Consider the following 27,039-nt stretch of genomic DNA (forward strand, 5'->3'; position numbering starts at 1 on the left):
CTCTGTGATTGGGGCAGAGAGGGGGGAGGAGGGGGGAGAACCTATGACCTCACCCCCCCCTTCTCTCTCACCCCCCCCCCTTCTCTCACCCCCCCCCCCCCTTCTCTCACCCCCCCCCCCCTTCTCTCTCACCCCCCCTCTCTCTCTCACACCCATTTCCTGCCTCAGATATGTCATCAGCACACCGGCCGGGAGAGGAAGTAGGGAGGGGAGTCAGACAGGACGCCTCTCTCCTTACCCCCCCCCCCCCCCCACACACACACACACACACCTCTCTTACCCCACGTCTCTCTCACCCCCCCCTCTCTCCACCCCCCCTCTCTCTCTCATCCCCCCCTCTCTCTCATCCCCACCCATCTCTCTTACCCCCCTCCCACACCCCTCTCTCATCCCCCCCTCTCTCTCACCCCCCCAACCCACTCTCTCACCCCCTCCACCCCACTCTCTCACCCCACACCCCTCTCTCTCACCCCCCCCCCCCTCTCTCTTACCCCCTCACCACTCTCACCCCCCCCCCCTCTCACACCCATTTCCTTCCTCAGATATGTCATCAGCACACCGGCCCATGAGAGGAAGTAGGGAGGGAAGTCAGACAGGACGCCTCTCTCCTTACCCCCCCCTCAACCCCCCCACACACACATACCTCTCTTACCCCACCTCTCACTCCCCCACCCCTCTCTCACCCCCCACCCATCGCTCTCTCACCTCCCACCCGTCTCTCTCTCATCCCCATCCCTCCCTCTCTCGCCCTTACCCCCCACCACCCCTCTCTTTCACCCCCACCCCTCTAACCCCCCCACACATTACCCTCTCCCAACCATCTCTCTATTACCCTCTCCCCCCCTTCTCTATATTAACCCTCCCATTTCCCGCTTAACCTCCCCCCACCCCTCTCTGTATTGCCCTCCCCCCACCCCTCTCTGTATTGCCCTCCCCCCACCCCTCTCTGTATTGCCCTTTCCCCCACCCCTCTCTGTATTGCCCTCCCCCCCACCCCTCTCTGTATTGCCCTCCCCCCCACCCCTCTCTGTATTGCCCTCCCCCCCACCCCTCTCTGTATTGCCCTCCCCCCTCTCTGTATTGCCCTCCCCCCCAACCCTCTCTGTATTGCCCTCCCCCCCAACCCTCTCTGTATTGCCCTCCCCCCCAACCCTCTCTGTATTGCCCTCCCCCCCACCCCTCTCTGTATTGCCCTCCCCCCCACCCCTCTCTGTATTGCCCTCCCCCCACCCCTCTCTGTATTGCCCTCCCCCCCACCCCTCTCTGTATTGCCCTCCCCCCCCACCCCTCTCTGTATTGCCCTCCCCCCCCACCCCTCTCTGTATTAACCTCCCCCCCACCCCTCTCTGTATTGAACCTCCCCCCCACCCCTCTCTGTATTGAACCTCCCCCCCACCCCTCTCTGTATTGAACCTCCCCCCCACCCCTCTCTGTATTGAACCTCCCCCCCACCCCACTCTGTATTGAACCTCCCCCCCCACCCCTCTCTGTATTGAACCTCCCCCCCACCCCTCTCTGTATTGAACCTCCCCCCCACCCCTCTCTGTATTGAACCTCCCCCCCACCCCTCTCTGTATTGAACCTCCCCCCCACCCCACCCCTCTCCGTATTGCCCTCCCCCCATCCCTCTCCGTATTGCCCTCCCCCCATCCCTCTCTGTATTGCCCTCCCCCCCCATCCCTCTCTGTATTGCCCTCCCCCCATCCCTCTCTGTATTGCCCTCCCCCCATCCCTCTCTGTGTTGCCCTCCCCCCCATCCCTCTCTGTATTGCCCTCCCCCCCATCCCTCTCTGTATTGCCCTCCCCCCCATCCCTCTCTGTATTGCCCTCCCCCCCCATCCCTCTCTGTATTGCCCTCCCCCCACCCCCTCTGTATTGCCCCCCAACCCCCTCTGTATTGCCCCCTCCTCTATATTATGCTCCCCCCCGCCCCTCTCTCTATTACCCCCCTCCCCCACCCCTCTATTACACTCTCCCCCACCCCTTGCTCTATTACGTCCCCCCACCTCTCTCTCTTACCCTCCACCCTCTCTTACCCTGGTTATGGAGGACGGGGAGAAGCAGAGGCTGAGAATTTCAGCGCACTGACACGCGGTCACTGCAGCAGGATCAGGTGAAGGCAAACCGGACAGTACTATTGCCCCGGCAAGCCTCGCGATAGTTCCTGCTGCAGTCGAGTCCAGCAGCAGCGTGGGATGGCGCAGGACTGTTCCCCACGCCCACTCTGCCCAAAAAAATGTATGGAACTGGCGCCCCACGCAGGACCTTTGGGTGTGCGTGGCGGGCAACACAAAAGCAGTCAGTGGGCCCGCGGGCCACATGTTTGACACCCCTACTCTGGAGGGATTATTATATATAACCCCTCCCTTTTTTGGTTTACTACTATACTACAAGGGGTTAATGGCAAGCAGTAGATGCTAAGCGCCACCCAGTGGTGACTCATGGGTACTGTGTCAGAAGGGGTATAAAAGAGAGAGTTCTGGGAGGAGAGGTTCCAGTATGGCAGGAGAAGAGGCGCCTTGGAGCGTAGAGGTAGGGAATATGTTCCCCAAAGTATAGTATAGATCAGGCCCCCATTTGTATTGTGTTACAGTTCGGGACAGTGTCCCATCAGTTAGGATCCCATAGTACGGCCACATGAGAAGAGTGTGTCCCAGTAATGGGAATGCAGACCTGCTTCCCTAGGCACAGCAGAGAAGCACATAGGATATTTGGGGATCCGCTCTTCAAGCGGATTCCCATCCACAGTATTCGGTACCCGCGGAGGAAGTGGCAGTTCCAGAACAGGGCAGGAAAGTAACAGTAACGTCACACAGGACAGGACAGGCTCTCAGCAGGGGCCCGCAGTAATAGCGACCCAAGGATGTTGTTAAAAAGGGGAGACCGGTCCTCAAGATGAAAGAACAATAACAAGCAAATGCGCGTCCCACGTAAGAGTGGGCACTTTGGGAAGAGACATGTCGAGAGTGATAGCAGTATGGCCGGAATAAGCCATGTCAATGTAACTGTGACTGCAGTGTTCCTAAGCCTGGGAACATGAAGAAAGGTTGGAGTTGTATTATAAGAGCTCCTGATCCCCAGCCGACCACAGCCAGCCCCTGAGATAAGCTAAATCGTTGCTCATGTCAAGCACATAACTACCTCGATGTACCCTCCCTGGGAGCCGGCAGGAAGGGTTAGATATACATCGGGTAATGTTCCTTTTGTCCCAAGTAGGCCCCGTTACACGTGTCCGCACGGCTGGCTTGCTTGCCGGCGGCGCGTGCAACTCGCTGCACCGCGATCTGCAAGAAACTTTTTTCGGAGCGGGGGGGGGGGGGGGGGCCATGACGAGGGGGGGGGCGGCCATGACGTGTGTCCGTGTGCTGGAGTGACATATCTCCAGTTTAATCGGGTGCTGTAAAGTCCCGTCCACCGCCCCCCCCCCTCTCCCCTCTCAGTTTGCCCTGAAGCGGGGCCCCGTCCCCCAGGCCCTGCATGTAAATGAGTGTGAGGACAGTGTAAATACATGTGTCCCGCTCCCCGCAGCCTCCCTGCTCCCCGAAGCCTCCCCTCCTCCTCCTCTCCTCATTGCCAGGGGTTCCCCCATCCCGTGCATCTGCTTACACTGCAGAGAGTCAAAAAGCCCGCAAAAAAAATAATACAGGCCGCCTCCCTACGAGCTCCTTCCCTGCTCACCTCCTCATTGGCTCACACGCGCACCACATGACGCGTCAACGCTCCAGAACACCTTCTTCTGGTAGCACTGGCCGGCTGACGCGTCACAGCACGTAGTGAGCCACGGATGAGGAGGCAGCGGGGACCAACGGATTGCAGGGAAGGGGCTGGTGGCGCACGCGGCCGCACGCACCACCGGACGCAGCGGGACCGAGCCCTAAGAAACTCACTGTAGAATTGTATCAGTCAGTGTCACATCTCCGTGCTGGAGGAGGGAGGCTCAGGGCACGGGGATATCCCACCAGATGTGGGAACATCCTGCTTTTAAAAAGCTGCCTGTATCCTCCTGGGTACCCCTCTCCAAAGGTCACCCCCCCCCCCTCTCATACCATGTATCCTAACGCATAGATTATAGATAGATAACATCTTTGACTGTTGGGTGTCAGACCGCAAGGGGTTAATTCCTGCCTGGAGGAGGCCGGAGGATTAAGGAGTTTAGCTGGGCTGCTAAAGTTTTAAAGGCAGGCAGCACTGTCGCCTGTTCCTGGTCTGCAGAGGCACATTAGGTCTGTGTTATATTATGTACATAGACGTTTGCTTGCTGGAGCTGTATTCTTTTTTTGTTGCTGAACTTTGGCTGAATAAAAGCGTACGTTAACTTTTCCAAACGCATATCTCCTGTCATTGCCTCTGCGTGCATCGCCTACTGCTGGTGTTTGAAGTGGGATGGCAGAGGTGGCCCTTGGATTTTGAAGGGGCCCCGGCGACCATGATGGAATTTTGTTTGCAACAATTCCTGCAAAAGCAGGCCCGGCAGCAAGCAGAGTGGCCCCTTCAACTGCTGACCCGAGCCACAGGTAAGGTGGAAGGGCCTCGCACTGCGGGACACATTTAAGGGGGAGGAGCTCCCTAATAGTGGGATACAGGTAAGAGAGAGGGACCCCTCACTTCTGGACACAGGTAAGGGAGAGTGGCCCCTCACTGCAGGACACAGATGGGCTATCGGCTCCCGGGTGCCACAGTGTAACAGAACCATGTAATGTGACCCGCCCTTGGGACAGATGGAACCGGACATCACTCAGACAGGGGCACAGCTACAGACACAGTGGCATCCCATTACCACCCAGAGTTATAACCAACCTGAGCTGTGTTATAGTAACACAGTAATTAGAAGCACAGGGAAATAACACCCAGTAATTAGAAGCACCGGGAAATAACACCCAGTAATAACCGGCCTGTTCTACATTATAGTAACACACAGATTAATAACACATAGTAATAACCGGCCTGTTCTACATTATAGTAACACACAGATTAATAACACACAGTAATAACCGGCCTGTTCTACATTATAGTAACACACAGATTAATAACACCCAGTAATAACCGGCCTGTTCTACATTATAGTAACACACAGATTAATAACACACAGTAATAACCGGCCTGTTCTACATTATAGTAACACACAGATTAATAACACACAGTAATAATTGGCCTGTTCTACATTATAGTAACACACAGATTAATAACACACAGTAATAACCGGCCTGTTCTACATTATAATAACACACAGTAATAACCGACCTGTTCTACATTATAGTAACACACAGATTAATAACACACAGTAATAAGAAGCACAGGGAAATAACACACAGTAATAACCGGCCTGTTCTACGTTATAGTAACACACAGATTAATAACACCCAGTAATAACCGGCCTGTCCTACATTATAGTAACACACAGATTAATAACACACAGTAATAACCGGCCTGTCCTACATTATAGTAACACACAGATTAATAACACACAGTAATAAGAAGCACAGAGTAATCCCACATGGAGTAATAATTTTAAGAGTATGAGCAGGGTCACTGTGTGTCTCACCACATTAGTGTCTTTTTCCCAGGCGATCTCTTGGGATGAGTCGCTCTCGCTATCTTCGTCCACCTCTCTGCTGCAGTCTAATCGGATGAGAGCACGGCACCGATAGTGACACGTGAAATTGCAGTCTAAGAGACCGTGTAAGAGAGACAGACAAGGGTAAGAGAGGGTATGCTGCAATAGAGACTGCCAGAAAGAGAGAGTTTGGAGAGACAGTCCAAGAGAAGGAAAAGGTGAGACTGACAGTAAAAGACAGTCCAAAGGAGACAGTGAGGTATATTAGGGTTAGGCTGGCATATTAGGGTTAGGAAGGTATGTTAGGGTTAGGATTAGGTTTGTATATTACGGTTAGGTTGGTATATTAGTGTTAGGGTGATATATTAGGGTTTGGGTGATATATTAGGGTTAGGTTTGTATATGAGTGTTAGAGAGGCATATTAGGGTTAGGGAGGTATATTAGGGTTAGGCTGGTATGTTAGGGTTGTATATTAGGGTTAGGTTGGTATATTAGGGTTAGGTGAGTATATAAGGGTTAGGTTGATATATTAGGGTTAGGGTGGTTGTGATGGTAGGGGTAGCTGGGGGACCTAATAAAGAGAAATCCCAGCTATTTACCCCTAAATCCATGTAACTTGGCCAGCTACGTAAGGCTTATTTCAGCCAAATGTAATTTAATATCTGGGGGAGAACAGGGAATGTATTTCAAAGCCTGTATTCTTTATTCCCTGTAAATGCAATCCCCCAGTGAATCAACATTGTTCTGTGATGTAATTTGTTCTAGCTGTAATTCTAAATCCTTTCTTTAACATAAGTACCTTATGTCTGTATTTATACCTGTGTTAGCAATTCCTCCCAGATTAGATACCTGGTATTGTGTGGTGATGGAATTAACATGCAAGAAAGTAAATGAGATATTCCACTGTTACTGTCATTTCTATGAAGAAAGACTAAGTAATTCACTCAGTTGAAGCTCTCCATAGAAATAGATCAGGACAAAGGTAGGGGATTAGTTACATGAATCAGTTATCAGGTCTGAGCCCCAGGCACTGTTTCTCTTGGCTGGCTGCCTTGCTCATGTTAAAGGATAGCCACCAAGGGGTATTTAAGGAACACTGCTGATCAGTCCACCTGAAGTTCATCTCTGGGAAGGAGTGTGGAATTGGACTGTGACCAGCTGGAGGTTCATGTCAGAGTGGCTGCTGCGTACAGCACTCTGATATCCTGAAGCAGAGAAGCGGACAGGGTAAACCCATTTGAAGTGGGTCCCTGCACCTAGGAAAGGTAGATCTCATTCCCCAGACCCCCGTAAGTGTGTATATTTTTGTATTTTGTATTCTTGTGTGTTTCCGAGGATGTATCCAAAATAAACCTCATTTTATTTCACTGTCTTGTTTTGCCCTGTGATTGATCCCTTAAATATAAATGGTGTTTAAAGACCTGGTCTACCATGACAGTGGTATATTAGCGTTAGGGTGATATATTAGAGTTAGGTTGGTATATTAGGGTTAGGGTGGTATGTTAGGGTGGTATATTAGGGTTAGGGAGGTATATTAGGGTTAGGTGAGTATATTAGGGTTAGGGTGATATATTAGGGTTAGGGTGATATATTAGGGTTAGGTTGGTATATTATTGTTAGGGAGGCATATTAGGGTTAGGATGACATATTAGGTAACAAGCTGTCAATGCTTTGTCCTCGTTGAAGTGGTCAAAGTTGCTGTAGGTCAGGCGGGGTGGCCGTCTTGTGTGAGAGCTGCGATGAGAACGGAGGGACACTCGGGATTGGGCATTTGCTTGGGCAGCCAGTTTCTGGAACGTGGCCAGCCAGAGTTTCGGGGAAGCCTCTCCGGGCGTGGCCAGTGCAGCGGTAATCTGGTCGACCGGCTCGGCGGGTGATCTTGCCACCTCGGGATTGTCAATCATGTTCTTCTTGGTGGAGCCCTCGATCGGAAGTCCATACCCCTCACATTGCACAACAATCAGTTCCTTGGACCAGGCTTTGTAGGTTGAGACCATCATCTGAATCGAGTTGTCAACCATCTAGGAAGGCTCCGGTCCAGCTGGAGGTAATTCTGTCTGCATTTATTATAACTGTTCTTGTAGTAATCTTTTTTTGTGTAACCTAAGCATTGTATATTTTGTATATTAAAACTGAACTTTAATAAGTACAACTCAACCCCGTTATAACGCGATCCGCTACAACGCGAATCCGCTTATAACACGATGCAAGCGTGGCTCCCAATTTTCGTATTTATGAATACTTTACACCACGGTTATTGGTATCTTAAATACTTTATTGTACAATGCATACAATTGTACATTATTTCTAACGCGATCCGCTTATAACGCGATGTGATTCTTTGGACCCCAAGCACAGCGTTATAAGGGGGTTGAGCTGTAATACTTTGGTCTCTGATTGAACTGTTGCACGCTTTGTAAAGCGTAATTTACCTTTTTGGACACATTTAGCTGTAACAGATATTTGTGTGTTAAGTACATACTTTTCTTAATTAATAGAGACCAGAGGCTCTGTACGTACCTCTCATAATAATTAACCCTGGTTGCATATATAAGTTAAGTGCTCACAAGTGTGCTGTTCGTGACAGGTGGTATATTGTGACAGATTGAGGAGGTATTATTAATTTGAGAGACCTTGAGAGGTGAAGATTGGATCAGCTAGATAGCTGTGTATTAACCCTTGTCCCATATACAGGTCACATGCTCACAGGTGTGCCGCCCATGACAAGGTATGCTAGGACTAGGTTGGTATATTAGGGTTAGGGAGGTATATTAGGGTTAGGATGGCATATTGGGTTAGGCTGGTATATTGAATTTAAGCAGGTATTTTGGGGTTAGGGAGTAGGGATTGGCGAAACTGTCAAAATTAGTTTCCCGGAATTCCGTGAATTATTTTACAAAAATCCGTTCCGCACACCAAAATCCGTTCCGCACACCAAAATCCATTACGCACACCAAAATCCGTTCCGCACACCAAAATCCGCTCCGTACACCAAAATCCGTTTGCGCATTTTAGAGTTGAAAATACGTCCGCATTCATTTAAATTCGCCATTGACTACAATCCGAACAGATTTTTTTTATCCGTTTGCAGATTGTTAAAAATTGCAGATTGTTAAAAAGGAACACACACACACACACACACACACACACACACACACACACACACACGAGCTTTCTAATTTTATAAGCAGTTGCCAGTTGTATATATATATATCCCCTCAAATGTCCCTCCAAATAAATTAGGGAAACATTCCTGTGCTGAAAAAGGATCACACCTGAGAGACATGCAAAGCATATTTAAATGAGTCCCGTTCCACACTTTCTAAAAGGATTTCGTTACCAACTATATAGAGTTCTTTATAAGCCTAAAGGCACCAACCTAATGACTGGAATGGTGTCAGACCGACAAGGACTAGAACCACAACCACTGCTTTTCTAGGCTACAGCTCCAATAGTGTGAGCTAAACCAGCCGATGGCTAGTACCACTGTCACAGCCACAGCCGTGCTGCACCGTGTTTTTACTTGTGTGTCAGAAAACGTGTTTTATTTAATCTCTATTAGAATATAAAGAGAGAAAAGGCAATCCTTTAGATGAGGTGTACTCCTAAACACTCAAAGTGGGTAAAATACCCCTTAGAGATATATAATGACCTGGGCAAAGTAACTTTTAATTCACATACAATTAAAAACAATGAGAAAGGACCTCCAAAGAGCGGCAACAATAGAGGATACATTAATGTAACACAATATATCTGTGATGTATTAACCTATGTGAGTTAAAAAGTTATACGTTTATTAAGAGACAGAATGAAGCGAATAATAAAAGAGAACGTAACTATAAAGAGCACAAGATCTGAGGGGGATCAAACCAGCGTGTGTACAGTCCCAGCACTGACACCTAGCACTTAGTGGTAATTTAAGCAAAGTGATGAGCGATGAACAAAGCCTGAATATTTATATTTGCAGTCACCCTGAAAGAGACCCTATCCGCTTAAATAGATCGGTACATACAGTAGAAGGGATTTAATGCCACCTGCATAATCTATATAAACGAGATTGCACAGATCTGGTCTAATAAGATGAAAATGTATAACATCCAGATCAACCAAGAATATTCGTCTACAGATAAGAGTGCTTGCTTGTTATAACTGTGCAATCCATAGAGGAGCAGAGCTGGCACCCATTTTCTTCTAACCCGGGGCATTGAGGTTGCCCATATTCTGTTTATCTTTTATTTAATGTCACCTGGCCTCAGTAACTCACAGCCCTTTGTACATATTATTAGTTTGTGCTTGAAGTGCTTTCAAGGTTACAATAAAACACATAGATATCCCTTGGAGGTACTGTATGCTGTTAGTAACAGTGGGCACTGCAACCCATCAGCTGGTTTAGCTCACACTGCTAGAGCTGTTGTTCTGAATAACCGAGATGGTGTGTGTTGAAATTCTGATCCTGTTGGGTCTGACACCATACCCCATAGCTGAGGTGCCTTAGACTTGTCAACCCAATAACACTTTGTGTGCTGTGGGAAGCGTGGAATCACTCCCTGCAGTTTGTAGACTTTTATTTATTGTAAAATAAAGTATTTCAGTTCAGTCTCTGTCTGGCGGGTGGCACAGTGAATATTTGTGTCCCTGTTCTGTTATACCGTAGCCATTTATGTGCATATCCGTTGTGTAGGACCAAAATGAGTGCTCATACCTGTAGTAGCTCCCTTCCCCCGGCTTCCTTTAGAAGCAGACCACTTCCTAGATGACAGTTTAATGTTCCTTGTGGATCAAACATGCTACATGTGAGCTACACTAATAGCTATATTAGCTACATGTGTGAGCAGTTAGCAGTGAAAAAGTAGGATGTAACAGTAATACTCCCTATCAGCTGGTTTCGCTCATACTACTAGAGCTGTGGTCTAGAAAAGCTGTGGTTCTGGGTTCTAGTCCTGTTGGGTCTGACACCATTTTAGTCATTAGGTAGGTGCCTTAGGCTTATAATGAACTCTATGTAGTTGGTATAGAAATCCTTTTAGAAAGTGTGGGACGGGACTCATTTAAATATACTTTTCATATCTCTCAGGTGTCGTCTTTTTTCTCCCTAACTTATTTGGAGGTACGTTCCAGGGGCTATATATATATATATATATATCTATATCTATATCTATATATATATCTATAGACAGTGTTTGACAAACCTATACATTTGCACGCCCCGGGCGAGTGGATTTAACATCGTGGCGAGCTCCTATTGGCCCAAGCAGCACACGTGTGGTACTAGGCGGCGAATAGATTTTTTTGTTCGGCGAGTAGATTTTTTGGTGATTTGTCGACCACTGTCTATATATATATATATATATATATATATCTCTATATATCTGTATTTATATCTGGCGACTGCTTATAAAATTAGAAAGGGGTCTCTGTAATGTGTTTGCAGGTTGTCAGAAACTAGTCCGGGAATAGATCGTCCTTTGCTTTCGAAAATGAAAAACAAAATCCACAATTCTGATGCGGATCCAAATTCAGCCATCTCTATTAGAGAGGTATATTTGGGTTAAGGTGGTATATTATTATTATTAGGGAGGGATATTAGTGTTACGGTGGTATATTATTATTATTAGGGAGGGATATTAGTGTTACGGTGGTATATTATTATTATTACGGAGGGATATTAGTGTTACGGTGGTATATTATTATTATTAGGGAGGGATATTAGTGTTACGGTGGTATATTATTATTATTAGGGAGGGATATTATTATTATTAGGGAGGGATATTAGTGTTACGGTGGTATATTATTATTATTAGGGAGGGATATTATTATTATTAGGGAGGGATATTAGTGTTACGGTGGTATATTATTATTATTAGGGAGGGATATTAGTGTTACGTGGTATATTATTATTATTAGGGAGGGATATTAGTGTTACGGTGGTATATTATTATTATTAGGGAGGGATATTAGTGTTACGTGGTATATTATTATTATTAGGGAGGGATATTAGTGTTACGGTGGTATATTATTATTATTAGGGAGGGATATTAGTGTTACGGTGGTATATTATTATTATTAGGGAGGGATATTAGTGTTACGGTGGTATATTATTATTATTAGGGAGGGATATTAGTGTTCGGGTGGTAGATTATTATTAGGGAGGGATATTAGGGTTAGGGTGGTTTATTATTATTATTATTAGGGAGGTATATTAGGGTTAGACTGGCATATTAGGGTTAGGGTTTGGGATGTACATTTGGCTAATGTAGGGTATATCATGGTTAGGATGGTGGATAGGGTGGCATATTAGGGTTAGGCAGGTATATTAGAGTTAGGGTGGCATATGAGGATTAGGGTTAGGAAGGTATATTTGGGCTATGCTGGTATATTTGGGTTAGGGATGTATATAACTGTTAGTGTGTTATATTGATGGACAGGGGGGTATTATTAGTGTTGGGGGTATATTAGGGTTATGGATGTATATTTGGGCTATGCTGGTATATTAGGGTTATGGATATATATCTGGCCTATGCTGGTATATTAGGGTTAGGGTGGTAGATTAGAGTTTGGGATGTATATTTGGGTTAGGGTGGTATATTACTGTTAGTGTCTTATATTGATGGTTAAGATCGTATATTAGGTTTAGGATGATATATTAGGGTTAGGCTGGTATATCAGGGATAGGCAGGTATATTAGGGTTAGGGTGGTATATCGGGGTTAGGGTGGTATATCAGGGTTAGGCTGGTATATTAAGGTTAGTCTGGTATATTAAGGTTAGGCTGGTATAGTAGGGTTAGGGTGGTATATCAGGGTTAGGCTGGTATATTAGGGTTAGGGTGATATATTAAGGTTAGGCTGGTATATTAGGGTTAGGGTGGTATATCAGGGTTAGGCTGGTATATCAGGGTTAGGCTGATATATTAAGGTTAGGCTGGTATATTAGGGTTAGGGTGGTATATCAGGGTTAGGCTGGTATATCAGGGTTAGGGTGGTATATCAGGGTTAGGCTGGTATATCAGGGTTAGGCTGGTATATTAGGGTTAAGGTGGTATATCAGGGTTAGGCTGGTATATCAGGGTTAGGGTGGTATATCAGGGTTAGGCTGTTATGTTAGGGTGGTATATCAGGGTTAGGCTGGTATATTAGGGTTAGGGTGGTATATCAGGGTTAGGCTGGTATATTAGGGTTAGGGTGGTATATCAGGGTTAGGGTGGTATATCAGGGTTAGGCTGGTATATCAGGGTTAGGCTGGTATATTAGGGTTAGGGCGGTATATCAGGGTTAGGCTGGTATATTAGGGTTAGGGTGGTATATCAGGGTTAGGCTGGTATATCAGGGTTAGGGTGGTATATCAGGGTTAGGCTGAACAAGTATACTATATTCTGCTTCCGGTTTAACAAGGTGCGCTGGGTAATTAGCCCGTACCTTACTATGTACCGCCCAGGTGCGCAGCGCAGAGCATGCTACAGGCACTGCCCCTGCCCCGAGGAACTTACAATCTAATGTTGGTGCCTGAGGCACAGGGAGATAAAGTGACTTGCACGAGGTCACAAGGAGCCGACACCGGGATATGAACCAGCCTTCAAAGGATACGCCCCCCTCCCTTACCCCCGTCCCCCCTTCCCCCCGTCCCCCCGGGATACTCACACATGCAGCGCAGGCTCTTCTTGTAGATCCCCCATATAAAGTCACCACAGAGATCGCACCAGGCGTGTTGGGTGTGGTACGTGGGCTGGAAGAAGTGTCCTTCTCCCGCTTTCCCGACCGGTGGGGGGTCCCCCCGCTCCCCCAGAATCCTCCTCCGGACACTCCGCTGCAGGACGGGGGGTGCCCGACCTGGGGGGATCCTAACCGCGTTGGTACGCTCCAGGCGGTGACCCCCTCGGGCACTAGTGGTCAGATCCAGTCCCGCACATGGCTCCAGCATCTGCAGCTCGATCATCTCATACGGAGACTCCCCAGACCACATCCCCCAAAGTACAGGTCCGGGTGCCAATACCGAGTCAGCAGAGGGTCAAAAATACACCGGAGCTCTCTCACTGATCTTCTAGAACCCTCTCTCTCTCCTCATCTCCTAGTACCCCCTCTCCCTCCTCTCTCTCTCTCTCACTGATCTCCTAGTACCCTCTCTCCCTCCTCTCTCACTGATTTCTTAGAACCCTCTCTCCCTCATCTCTGTCTCTCACTGATTTCTTAGAACCCTCTCTCCCTCATCTCTGTCTCTCACTGATTTCTTAGAACCCTCTCTCTCTCCTCTCTGTCTCTCTCTATTTTCATAGTCCCTCTCTCATAATCCTCTTTTCAGTCTCTCCCTGAGTGTTTCTCTCTCTTTTAACAGTCTGTCTCACTTCCTTTTCTTTCTATTGTCTCTTTCTTCCTAATTCCTGAGTCTGTTTCTCTCTCTCTCTCTCTCTCTCTCTCTCTTTCCCCCTCCTTCTCTTTCTCCCCCCCCCCCTCTCTCTCTCTCCCCCTCTCTCAGTTTTTTGGCTTCCTTCCTCCCTCGCCACCACTGAAATATTCCACGCTGCATTTCTCTCTCCTCGGCCACCCCTCGCTTCTCCCTTTCTCTACATATCCGAATTCTGTATAAAAGCAGAAACGGGAACCACTCTCTGCGACCAAAAACGAGGAAAATACCCCTATATGTGTCTTTGTGTGTGTGGGTGTCTGTGTCTCTGACTGGGTGTCTGTGTGCGTCTCTCTGTGTGCGTTTCTGTCCCTGTGCGCGTCTCTGTCCCTGTGCGCGTCTCTGTCCTTCTACATGTCTCTCTGTGCGTGTCTGTCCCTGTGTCTCTGTCCCTGTGTGTCTCTGTCCGTGTGTGTGTCTCTCTGCGCGTCTGTCCCTGTGCGCGTCTCTGTCCTTCTGCGTGTCTCTCTGTGCGTCTCTGTCCCTGCGTGTCTCTGTTCCTGCGTGTCTCTGTCCCTGTGCGTGTCTCTCTGCGCGTCTGTCCCTGTGCGTCTCTCTGCGCATCTGTCTCTTTGCGTGTCTCTCTGCGCTGTGTGTTTGTGTAATTGTGCGTGTCTGTGTGTGAACTGTTGGTTTGTGTAATTGTGCGTGTTCTTGCAATGTGCGACTTTGTGTGTGTGCTGAGGATTTTTGTATTTTTGCATGTTCTTGCTGTGTGTGTGTCTCTGTGTGTGAGTTGTGGGTTGGTGTAAGTTGTGTGTTTGTGTAATTGTGTGTGCTCTTGCTGTGGGCATGTCTCTGTGTTTGAGCTGCGGGTTTGTGTAATTGTGTATGCACTTGCTGTATGTGTGTCTCTGTGTGAGAGCTGGAGGTTTGTGTAATTGTGCATGTGTGTGTGTGAGTTGTGGGTTTGTTTAATTGTGCATGTTCTTGCTGTGTGTGAGCTGTGGGTTTGTGTAATTGTGCGTATTCTTGCTGTGAGTTTGTGTAATTGTGCGTATTCTTGCTGTGTGTGAGCTGTGGGTTTGTGTAATTGTGCGTATTCTTGCTGTGTGTGAGCTGTGGGTTTGTGTAATTGTGCGTATTCTTGCTGTGGGTTTGTGTAATTGTGCGTATTCTTGCTGTGTGTAAGCTGTGGGTTTGTATAATTGTGCGTATTCTTGCTGTGGGTTTGTGTAATTGTGCGTATTCTTGCTGTGTGTGAGCTGTGGGTTTGTGTAATTGTGCGTATTCTTGCTGTGTGTGAGCTGTGGGTTTGTGTAATTGTGCGTATTCTTGCTGTGTGTGAGCTGTGGGTTTGTGTAATTGTGCGTGTTCTTGCTGTGTGTGAGCTGTGGGTTTGTGTAATTGTGCGTGTTCTAGCTGTGGGAGTTTCATACACTAGCAGCAGAGAAAGTGTTACAGGAATTCAGAGCGGGGATCTTTCTCAGGCTCTGTGTCCTTTTAAACCCCGGGCCTCTGAGTTGGCGGTTGGAAGATGCTAATTTGTCCTCTCACTGGACTTCACACAACAAGTTTACTGCAAACCTGACCCCTCCCAATCCACAGCTCGAGGACGTATACAGGAGCGTGCAGCGGCAGAGCTCGAGGACGTATACAGGAGCATGCAGCGGCAGAGCAGGAGGACGTATCCAGGAGCGTGCAGCGGCAGAGCTCGAGGACGTATCCAGGAGCGTGCAGCGTTAGAGCTCGAGGACGTATCCAGGAGCGTGCAGCGGCAGAGCAGGAGGACGTATCTAGGAGCGCGCAGCGGCAGAGCTCGAGGACGTATCTAGTAGCGTGCAGCGTCAGAGCAGGAGCACATATCCAGGTGCGTGCAGCGGCAGAGCAGGAGGACATATCCAGGAGCGTGCAGCGACAGAGCAGGAGCACGTATCCAGGAGTGTGCAGCGGCAGCACAGGAGGACGTATCCAGGAGCGTGCAGCAGCAGAGCAGGAGGACATATCCAGGAGCGTGCAGGGGCAGAGCAGGAGCACGTATCCAGGAGCGTGCAGCGGCAGAGCAGGAGGATGTATCCAGGAGCGTGCAGTGGCAGAGCAGGAGGATGTATCCAGGAGCGTACAGCGGCAGAGCAGGAGCACGTATCCAGGAGCGTGCAGCAGCAGAGCAGGAGCATGTATCCAGGAGCGTGCAGCGGCAGAGCAGGAGGACGAATCCATGAGCGTGCAGCGGCAGAGCACGAGGACATATCCAGGAGCGTGCAGCGGCAGAGCAGGAGGACATATCCAGGAGCGTGCAGCGGCAGAGCAGGAGCACGTATCCAGGAGCGTGCAGCGGCAGAGCAGGAGGACATATCCAGGAGCGTGCAGCAACAGAGCTCGAGGACATATCCAGGAGCGTGCAGTGGCAGAGCAGGAGCATGTATCCAGGAGCGTGCAGTGGCAGAGCAGGAGCATGTATCCAGGAGCGTGCAGTGGCAGAGCAGGAGCATGTATCCAGGAGTGTGCAGCGGCAGAGCAGGAGGACGTATCCAGGAGCGTGCAGCGGCAGCACAGGAGCGTGCTCTGGCAGAGCAGGAGCACGTATCCAGGAGCGTGCAGCGGCAGAGCAGGAGCACATATCCAGGAGCGTGCAGCGGCAGAGCAGATCACTGACCATCTGGAAATATCACCCAAATATCCTGCTAAGTCACGACAAAGAAAGCTGAGCCCCCAAGAGGAGAAAGAACAGACTGAGCAAAACCCAGGAAAAGTCCAGAAAAAATGCGAAAAGTCTGAAAAAATAACTGTGAAAAATGGAAGAAGTCTCAGAAAATGAGAAATGTAAATTCAAAGAAAGGAATAATGTGGAGAAAGATGTGGCAGAGCCCCAGGATGGGGACGTCACCCCAGGATGGGGACGTCACCCCAGGATGGGGACGTCGCCCCCAAATGGGCAGATGTGCCGAAGTTGCGGTCTCCGCCGCAGCAGAAGGAAAGGTGAAGGGGGCAGAGGGAAGGGGGACTGCTCTCCACTTTGGTTTACCCAACTACTGCCCTCTGGATGCCCACCCCCTCCTCTGTAACCAGGGGGCTGGATGCCCACCCCATCCTCTGTAACCTGGGGGCTGGATGCCCACCCCCTCCTCTGTAACCTGGGGGCTGGATGCCCACCCCCTCCTCTGTAACCTGGGGGCTGGATGCCCACCCCCTCCTCTGTAACCTGGGGGCTGGATGCCCACCCCCTCCTCTGTAACCAGGGGGCTGGATGCCCACCCCATCCTCTGTAACCTGGGGGCTGGATGCCCACCCCCTCCTCTGTAACCTGGGGGCTGGATGCCCACCCCCTCCTCTGTAACCTGGGGGCTGGATGCCCACCCCCTCCTCTGTAACCAGGGGGCTGGATGCCCACCCCCTCCTCTGTAACCAGGGGGCTGGATGCCCACCCCCTCCTCTGTAACCTGGGGGCTGGATGCCCACCCCCTTCTCTGTAACCTGGGGGCTGGATGCCCACCCTCTCCTCTAACCTGGGGTCTGGATGCCCACCCTCTCCTCTAACCTGGGGTCTGGATGCCCACCCTCTCCTCTAACCTGGGGGCTGGATGCCCACCCTCTCCTCTAACCAGGGGGCTGGATGCCCACCCCTCTCCTCTAACCAGGGGGCTGGATGCCCACCCCTCTCCTCTAACCTGGGGGCTGGATGCCCACCCTCTCTAACCTGGGGGCTGGATGCCCACCCTCTCCTCTAACCTGGGGGCTGGATGCCCACCCTCTCCTCTAACCTGGGGGTGGGATGCCCACCCTCTCCTCTAACCTGGGGGCTGGATGCCCACGCTCTCCTCTAACCTGGGGGCTGGATGCCCACCCTCTCCTCTAACCTGGGGGCTGGATGCCCACCCTCTCCTCTAACCTGGGGGCTGGATGCCCCCCTCTCCTCTAACCTGGGGGTGGGATGCCCACCCCCTCCTCTCTAAGCTGGGGAGATGGTTGCCCACACCATGAAGGGGCATATTATGGCCCACGTGCAGGCAAAGCACTGCCTCATTGAGCCTCGGACAGCCAGGTTCCTCACCCGCAAGTGACTGTGCTAATGCCATAGATACAATGTACTGATCGAGTCCCAGACATTTCTATTGCTAGCAATAGCGAGACTCCAGAATGAGAACGGTCTCCTTACGAACCATAACAGGGGCATACCTGGAGGGACTCGTCACCACCTCTGCATTAGTCCATAACTAGGCGACGGGTAATGCTCCTTTATTTCACATGGTGACCCTACATTAATACGTCTGTTTAGCCAGCTCTTTTTCACAGAAAGTGCAATGAGCCCCCTGACAAGGCGAGGGAACCCCTTCACAAAGGGGCCGGGTGGGCGGACCCCGGTTGTCACCCACAGAACAGGGGCAGGTAGGGTGAGTACTGGGCGTTTAATGTCAAGCAGTACACGCTTGGGGCAGGGTGCAATTTTACACACGTATGTATGCAGTGCGGGGGTATCCACCCGACCAAAAGTGGCTTTAAGCACACAGGAAGCCATGCCAGGGGAAATGTAATGCCCCTCACAAAGGTCCCAACACCAGTCGGCCGTAGCGCCTTAAAGCAGTGGTTGCGAGGGTACCCAACCGCGAGGAGGCTCTGCTCCTGGAAGCGGCATTTCGGGAGGGTTTTCGGATCTCAGTGGGAGGGAGCGCTATGGCTTACAGCATAGAATCAGTCTTTCGACTGTTACCCTTTGCCCCCAGCAGTTTTAGATTCATGGGTTGCAAATTTGAAGGGGCGTATTCCATTGACAAATGTCTCCCTATGGGTTGCGCCATATCAAGCGTCTACTTCGAGACGTTTAGCCCCTTTTGGCATTGGTGCATAGTCAGTAAGACAGGAACTAGCACTACCTAGTCTACTTCCTGCTAGAGGGTCCCACCAATTCTTTAGTCGTTTCGAGGCACTGAGATTGACTCATTGCCGAAAGATTAGAGAATGGCGCTTACCCGCAGACAAAGTCAGGAAGCTGATAAGTAGCCCGGGTCAGTTCAGGGAGGCCAGGAAAGTAACCCTAAAACAAAAGCAGTCTCTGCTGGGTTTCCTACATTTTACCTGCAGAGTAATTCCCAGGGGCAGTATCTTCAACCGCAGGTTAGAACGGGCTGAAAAACCTCTACACCGCATCGGCATTGCCAAAGAGCTGAGGGATGTCCTGGAGGTATGAGAGGTGTTTCTCAGACAATTCAATGGTTAAAGATTGGTTTTGGTTTCCTCCACCCACAATCATGAGTTGCAATTGTTCACTAACGCGGCCGAGGCACACGGGTTTGGGGCGTACTTCAATGGGGAAAAGTGTGCCACGCCATGGCCACCGGGCTGGGCAGAGGCTGGGCAAATGCCCTTGATTAATTGATCATCAGCAAGTGTGACCACTGTCACGGTGAGATTATGGCAGACTGTATAAGATCACACATAAATATATATAACAGTTGATATATATTTATCACTGTGTCTGAACTGGGTAGAGACTTAGATATGATAAAATATAATTTATTCCTTGATAAAGGTGAACACACAATAATGTACAAATAACAGCAAAATATAGACACTTACTTAAAAGATGAAAATGATGGAAACAGCCCCATCTGGACTGGCAGTTTCATACAGCAATCAGCCAAGACATTGCATGGCATTTCTTCTCGGCAATCAAGATGGTATAGCACAACAGGCCTGATGACATGCAGGCATGAAGACCATGAACACATGAGCACGAAGACGAAGACAAAAATGAAGACAAAGGATATATGGGGAACAGCAGGTTATATACCTTTTGTCCCTCTATCCTTAACCTTAAGTACCTGTGATTGGCTGGAGATAATTGAAAGCCAATCTTTGATGGGGGAACACATTTTAGGACAGGCCCCCCTGCTAGCTGGCACATGCGCAATAGAACTCTGGGGTCTCATTTCTGTAACCCCCCATAGGCAAATGGAATGCCAGCCAGTCTACCCATCTGGACCTCTAGCAAGATAACCTTTGTTGGAAGGTGATAACTGGGACACTTGGAGACTGCTCTGGTTTGAGCCTCCTCCGCCCTTAAATCATCAGGGAGGGTGACAAGACCCTATGCACAACACTTAAATCCCAGACATTGGGGCGCCTCTGGGGCCATCTGCTATCCTGGTGGACAAAGGAATTTCTTCTGAGTCTTTGTCCATACCTTGGAACACAGTATTAAACATAAAACATAAACGTATTTCACAAAGAGCTATAATCATTAAAGGACTATTAACCCTTGTGCTCCCGGATGGATTCTAGTGTGTGTGTGATGCAGACACTGATTAACACTAAAACATGGGGGAATAGAGAATATACATTTTCAGGTTATGACAAGGGTTAAATCACACGTCTGGGTCTCAGCCCAGTTAACCCCTTGTCTCCCTGGTAAGGTTAGAGGGTGCCCAATTGGGGTGTAACCCCTTTAATCCCGGGCCAAATCCTCTCCATCGTCACAACCACCTCTATAAAAGCCGAAGTTTTAGCAGTTTGCTGGTCTGGAGCATTCAGGTGTGTGTTAACACAATGCCAAGGATGAAAGACATCAGCAATGATCTTAGAGAAGCAATTGTTGCTGCCCATCAATCTGGGAAGGGTTATATGGCCATTTCCAAACAATTTAAAGTCCATCATTCTACAGTGAGAAAGATTATTAAAAAGTGGAAAACATTCAAGACAGTTGCCAATCTTCCCAGGAGTGGACGTCCCAGCAAATTCACTCCAAGGTCAGACCGTGCAATGCTCAGAGAAATTGCAAAAAAACAAAGAGTTACATCTCAGACTCAAAAGCACAAAGAGGAAATCAAAGGATTTCCCAGAGATCCCTATTCACTGCACTCCAAAGCTGTATATAGGGGTAAAATACTCCCAGACCAGATAGTCTAGATGGCTAATTTAGATACACAAAGTAACCGCTCCCAACGCTGTAGGAGGACAATTACCAATAAAAGCCTATAATTGGCCCAAATAATAAAACTTTATTTTAATCAAGAACATCAGCGCATAGTGATAATAATATACAGTGATAGTCTAAAATAACTAAACGGGTGATAACACTTCAACAGTGAGGTAAAGATAAAGTAGATTACTTCTAATAGGAGGTAATAATATCTCTCAAAGTGATTTGGACGTCATCCTGTATATAGCTGGAGACACCAGGTGTGTGACTTCAATAGGACTGGATGATCTTAAACGAGCAAATGGTACATTCACAAAATTACCACATGAATACAGATGTATCATTAAAGTTGAGTTGCATCTAAATAGCAATATATAGCCGTATTCTGCCTATTCCTAAACATATGGTATTGTCATTGGCAAGACATAATCTGCTCGTGGATAACCCAAATAATCCGGATGCATCAAACAAAGCACACTCCCAGTATTATATGCAGGAACCACATAACATTGCTTATATCAATTATGTACTTATAGCAGTAAGTAATGTAGCCTGAGATGCTAAACCCAGCAACGTAAACAAACATACACAGTCACTACATAAAGATGTACAGGCATACCCCGCATTAACGTGCGCATATATACAGGCATACCCCGCATTAACGTGCGCATATATACAGGCATACCCCGCATTAACGTACGCATATATACAGGCATACCCTGCATTAACGTGCGCATATATACAGGCATACCCCGCATTAACGTACGCATATATACATACATACCCCGCATTAACGTGCGCATATATACAGGCATACCCCGCATTAACGTGCGCATATATACAGGCATACCCCGCATTAACGTGCGCATATATACAGGCATACCCCGCATTAACGTGCGCATATATACAGGCATACCCCGCATTAACGTACGCATATATACAGGCATACCCCGCATTAACGTACGCATATATACAGGCATACCCCGCATTAACGTGCGCATATATACAGGCATACCCCGCATTAACGTGCGCATATATACAGGCATACCCCGCATTAACGTGCGCATATATACATACATACATACCCCGCATTAACGTGCGCATATATACATACATACATACCCCGCATTAACGTACGCATATATACAGGCATACCCCGCATTAACGTGCGCATATATACAGGCATACCCCGCATTAACGTGCGCATATATACAGGCATACCCCGCATTAACGTGCGCATATATACAGGCATACCCCGCATTAACGTACGCATATATACAGGCATACCCCGCATTAACGTACGCATATATACATACATACCCCGCATTAACGTACGCATATATACAGGCATACCCCGCATTAACGTACGCATATATACAGGCATACCCCGCATTAATGTACGCATATATACATACATACATACCCCGCATTAACGTACGCATATATACATACATACATACCCCGCATTAACGTACGCATATATACATACATACCCCGCATTAACGTACGCATATATACAGGAATACCCCGCATTAACGTGCGCATATATACATACATACATACCCCGCATTAACGTGCGCATATATACAGGCATACCCCGCATTAACGTGCGCATATATACAGGCATACCCCGCATTAACGTACGCATATATACATACATACATACCCCGCATTAACGTACGCATATATACAGGCATACCCCGCATTAACGTACGCATATATACATACATACCCCGCATTAACGTACGCATATATACAGGCATACCCCGCATTAACATACGCATATAAACATACATACCCCGCATTAACGTACGCATATATACATACATACCCCTCATTAACGTACGCATATATACAGGCATACCCCACATTAACGTACGCATATATACAGGCATACCCCGCATTAACGTACGCATATATACATACATACCCCGCATTAACGTACGCAATGGGTCCAGAGCATGTATGTAAAGTGAAAATGTACTTAAAGTGAAGGACTACCTTTTCCCAACTTATCGATGCATGTACTGTACTGCAATCGTCATATACGTGCATAACTGATGTAAATAACGCATGTGTAACAGGCTCTATAGTCTCCCTGCTTGCGCACAGCTTCGGTACAGGTAGGGAGCCGGTATTGCTGTTCAGGACGTGCTGACAGGCGCATGCGCGAGCTGCCGTTTGCCTATTGGGCGATATGTTCTTACTCGCGAGTGTCTTAAAGTGAGTGTACTTAAAGCGGGGTATGCCTGTAATGTATAATAAACACAATGTGGCACTAACGTGATAGCAATCCGTTAAATATAAATTGCATATACTGTGCAGAATTAGTAATTATTATCTAGAGTTAACCGCTACATGCTATATACATTCGCATAATTTTGTGAATGTACCATTTGCTCGTTTAAGATCATCCAGTCCTATTGAAGTCACACACCTGGTGTCTCCAACTATATACAGGACGATGTTCAAATCACTTTGAGAGATATTATTACCTCCTATTAGAAGTAATCTACTTTATCTTTACCTCACTGTTGAAGTGTTATCACCCGTTTAGTTATTTTAGACTATCACTGTATATTATTATCACTATGCGCTGATGTTCTTGATTAAAATAAAGTTTTATTATTTGGGCCAATTATAGGCTTTTATTGGTAATTGTCCTCCTACAGTGTTGGGAGCGGTTACTTTGTGTATCTAAATTAGCCATCAATCTGGTCAGCTATCTGGTCTGGGAGTATTTTACCCCTATATACAGCTTTGGAGTGCAGTGAATAGGGATCTCTGGGAAATCGTTTGATTTCCTCTTTGTGCTTTTGTTCAGATTTATTATCCCTTCTGCACCGGCTGTGAACTTATATACTGATTTAAATTTAATTAGGTGAGCGGTTTACCGACAAGTTGTGTTAGCAACATCTCAGACTCTACAGGCCTCAGTTAGCATGTTAAATGTTAAAGTTCATGACAGTACAATTAGAAAAAGACTGAACAAGTATGGTTTGTTTGGAAGGGTTGCCAGGAGAAAGACTCTTCTCTCTAAAAAGAACATGGCAGCACGGCTTAGGTTTGCAAAGTTGCATCTGAACAAACCATAAGACTTCTGGAACAATGTCCTTTGGACAGACGAGACCAAAGTGGAGATGTTTGGCCATAATGCACAACGCCACGTTTGGCGAAAACCAAACACAGCATATCAGCACAAACACCTCATACCAACTGTCAAGCATGGTGGTGGAGGGGTGATGATTTGGGCTTGTTTTGCAGCCACAGGACCTGGGAACCTTGCAGTCATTGAGTCGACCATGAACTCCTCTGTATACCAAAGTATTCTAGCGTCAAATGTGAGGCCATCTGTCCAACAGCTAAAGCTTGACCGAAATTGGGCCATGCAACAGGACAATGATCCCAAGCACACCAGCAAATCTACAACAGAATGGCTGAAAAAGAAAAGAATCAAGGTGTTGCAATGGCCCAGTCAAAGTCCAGACCTCAACCCGATTGAAATGCTGTGGTGGGACCTTAAGAGAGCTGTGCATAAACAAATGCCCACAAACCTCAATGAACTGAAGCAACGTTGTAAAGAACAGTGGGCTAAAATTCCTCCACAACGATGTGAGAGACTGATAAAGTCATACAGAAAACGATTACTTCAAGTTATTGCTGCTAAAGGTGGTTCTACAAGCTGTTGAATCATAAGGTGTACTTAGTTTTTCACACACAGCTTCTCCATTGTGGCTTTATTTTTGTTAAATAAATCATGACACGGTGTAATATGTCATGTGTTGTTGTTCATCTGAGGTTGTATTTACCTAATTATAAGACCTGCTAAGGAACAGATGATTGTTATTATGTCCTGATATGTAAAACCATAGAATTCAAAGAGGGTGTACTTTCTTTTTCACACAACTGTACTTACACAAAACTGTATCTGGTCTCCTTTTGTCGGGGGTAACAGATCATGGGGCAGGCACACTAAGAATGTAATGGAGAAAAACAAAAAATCTGAAGATATTCAGCAAGAAACCCCCTGAGAAAGTGACGGCCAGATCCCAGCCGGAGATGTGAGGAGCATGGACAGTGTCATGTTAGTCACTCAGTGGGGGGGGGGGGGGCATTGTCATGTCAGTCACTCAGTGGGGGGGGCAGTGTCATGTCAGTCACTCAGTGGGGGGGGGGACATTGTCATGTCAGAGTCACTCAGTGGGGGGGACATTTTCATGTCAGAGTCACTCAGTGGGGGGGACATTGTCATGTCAGAGTCACTCAGTGGGGGGGACATTTGAAACCGAAAAGGTTAATTTTAAAGGCTTTAAATAGCCTGTACGAACACTGGTGCTCCATTACCCCTGACGAAGTGACGTCCATAGTCATGAAATGCGTAGGGTGGAGCCAGTTATCCCTGGTACTATGCTATGCATATCTATTCATTCCAAGTGCAATCAAAGACTATACACCTCAACTGATTACAGCATTTTTTCAGGACTGGTATTTAACCCCTTGTTGCGCCAAGGACTTTGTGTTCTCTTGACATTTTCTTGGTATATTGCTGACACACGGGGAGTGCAGCTCGGTATATTGCTGACACACAGGGAGTGCAGCTCGGTATATTGCTGACACACAGGGAGTGCAGCTCGGTATATTGCTGACACACAGGGAGTGCAGCTCGGTATATTGCTGACACACAGGGAGTGCAGCTCGGTATATTGCTGACACACAGGGAGTGCAGCTCGGTATATTGCTGACACACGGGAGTGCAGTTTGGTATATTGCTGACACACGGGAGTGCAGTTTGGTATATTGCTGAAACACGGGGAGTGCAGCTCGGTATATTGCTGACACACGGGAGTACAGCTCGGTATATTGCTGACACATGGGGAGTGCAGCTCGGTATATTGCTGACACACGGGGAGTGCAGCTTGGTATATTGCTGACACACGGGGAGTGCAGCTTGGTATATTGAACTGTACACTTCAAAGATCTGCGCTGACCTGTGTTCTGTCCTCACTGTGACTCTGCTTCACATACATGTGGAAATGTACATTGCTGTGTAGGGTCTCTGGCACCGGAGGGGTTACAGGCCGCTGTATACACCTGCATTGCTCTGTATACTAACGTTAGTCCTGCAAGGCATGATGGGTAACAGCTGCAAGCGTCAGTGGGGTCACCACATCCTATCAAACCGTAAGGCACACTCTGTGGCTTCCTGCTGCTAAGTGATAAGCAGGGGCGGAAACCCCACTGCTGCCCTAGTGTCTCAGGGGACCATTATTCAGAGACATGGCACTCATTACCACTACTTTTTGTTCAGTAACGTGAACTTTCCGCTTCCTTAGCATACAATACCAGTTTTGGAACAGCCCTTTTTAACCCCTCCAACCCTGGCTGCTCTGGTTATCCAGGCGTCCAGTCAGTCAGGGGTGGTGGTGCATCAGAGGGTAACCACACTAATGCAGTGCTGCGTGTACCCTGTAACCATATGTAAAACACCAGGTTATGGTGGCACTGTGCGGTCACAGCAGGGGGGGGGGGTGAGTTCACGCCTCACTGGGTTTAATGAGCAAGTTGTGGCTCTGTTAGTACAGCGGGGCGTATGTGCTCTGTACAGAGCGATATACATACACACGCGTGCGTATGGAGGGTTTTTAGTCACCTTTTCACCCACCATAACCTAAATAATGTGTGGTGAAGACCTACTCATGTCTCAAATTGCAAAGCCATTATAATCAACCTCACACTGATGAGACCTAAAAGGTCGAGACAGACTGTCTGTGAGTGGGTTTATTGGCTTTGCATCTCGTCCCAGGCTATGTTTAAAAGCTGTGTTTAAAACAGCGAGCATTTGGCTTAAGGATTCCATGCAATAATGGACTTGAGACAAAAGGGGGCACTGTGTGCTCATTTGCATGTCATTTCCCAGAATCCCTTTCTGCAGTGGAAACTCTGTATGCTAAGTGATAATGGCGAAAAGCAGGGTTGCAGACCTGTCTAAGACATGTGAATGTGCTCACAAGTAATATTTTTATATGATTTATATATCACATGTCTTAGACAGGTCTGCAACCCTGCTTTTCGCATGTGTGTATATATAACCCAGTAAAAAAAAATATATATATACAAATTAGAACAGTGATTTAAATAAACAGTGGATAAAATAATGACTGCAGTAAGAAAATATAGTTAATAACTACAATGCATTTAACTAAAAGGGAAAATGCAGCTCTTGTAGGATAAA

At 47.8% G+C, this 27,039-nt stretch overlaps 1 long non-coding RNA gene across 2 annotated transcripts; it reads right to left on the reverse strand.

Moving 5' to 3' along the window:
* Window positions 1–5,584: 5,584 nt before the first annotated feature.
* On the reverse strand, window positions 5,585–25,942 carry LOC142468077 (uncharacterized). 2 transcript variants are annotated; one of them, XR_012788576.1, is made up of 3 exons: window positions 25,796–25,942; window positions 24,724–24,779; window positions 5,585–5,667 (listed from the first exon to the last, which is right to left on the reverse strand). It is a non-coding gene; the product is annotated as an uncharacterized LOC142468077 (long non-coding RNA). The 2 variants fall into 2 exon arrangements; XR_012788577.1 differs by lacking the exon at window positions 5,585–5,667 and adding an exon at window positions 23,602–24,244.
* Between the last annotated feature and the right edge of the window lie 1,097 nt (window positions 25,943–27,039).

Source organism: Ascaphus truei, chromosome 17 (assembly GCF_040206685.1).
Source record: "Ascaphus truei isolate aAscTru1 chromosome 17, aAscTru1.hap1, whole genome shotgun sequence".
Classification (NCBI taxonomy): Eukaryota; Metazoa; Chordata; class Amphibia; order Anura; family Ascaphidae; genus Ascaphus; species Ascaphus truei.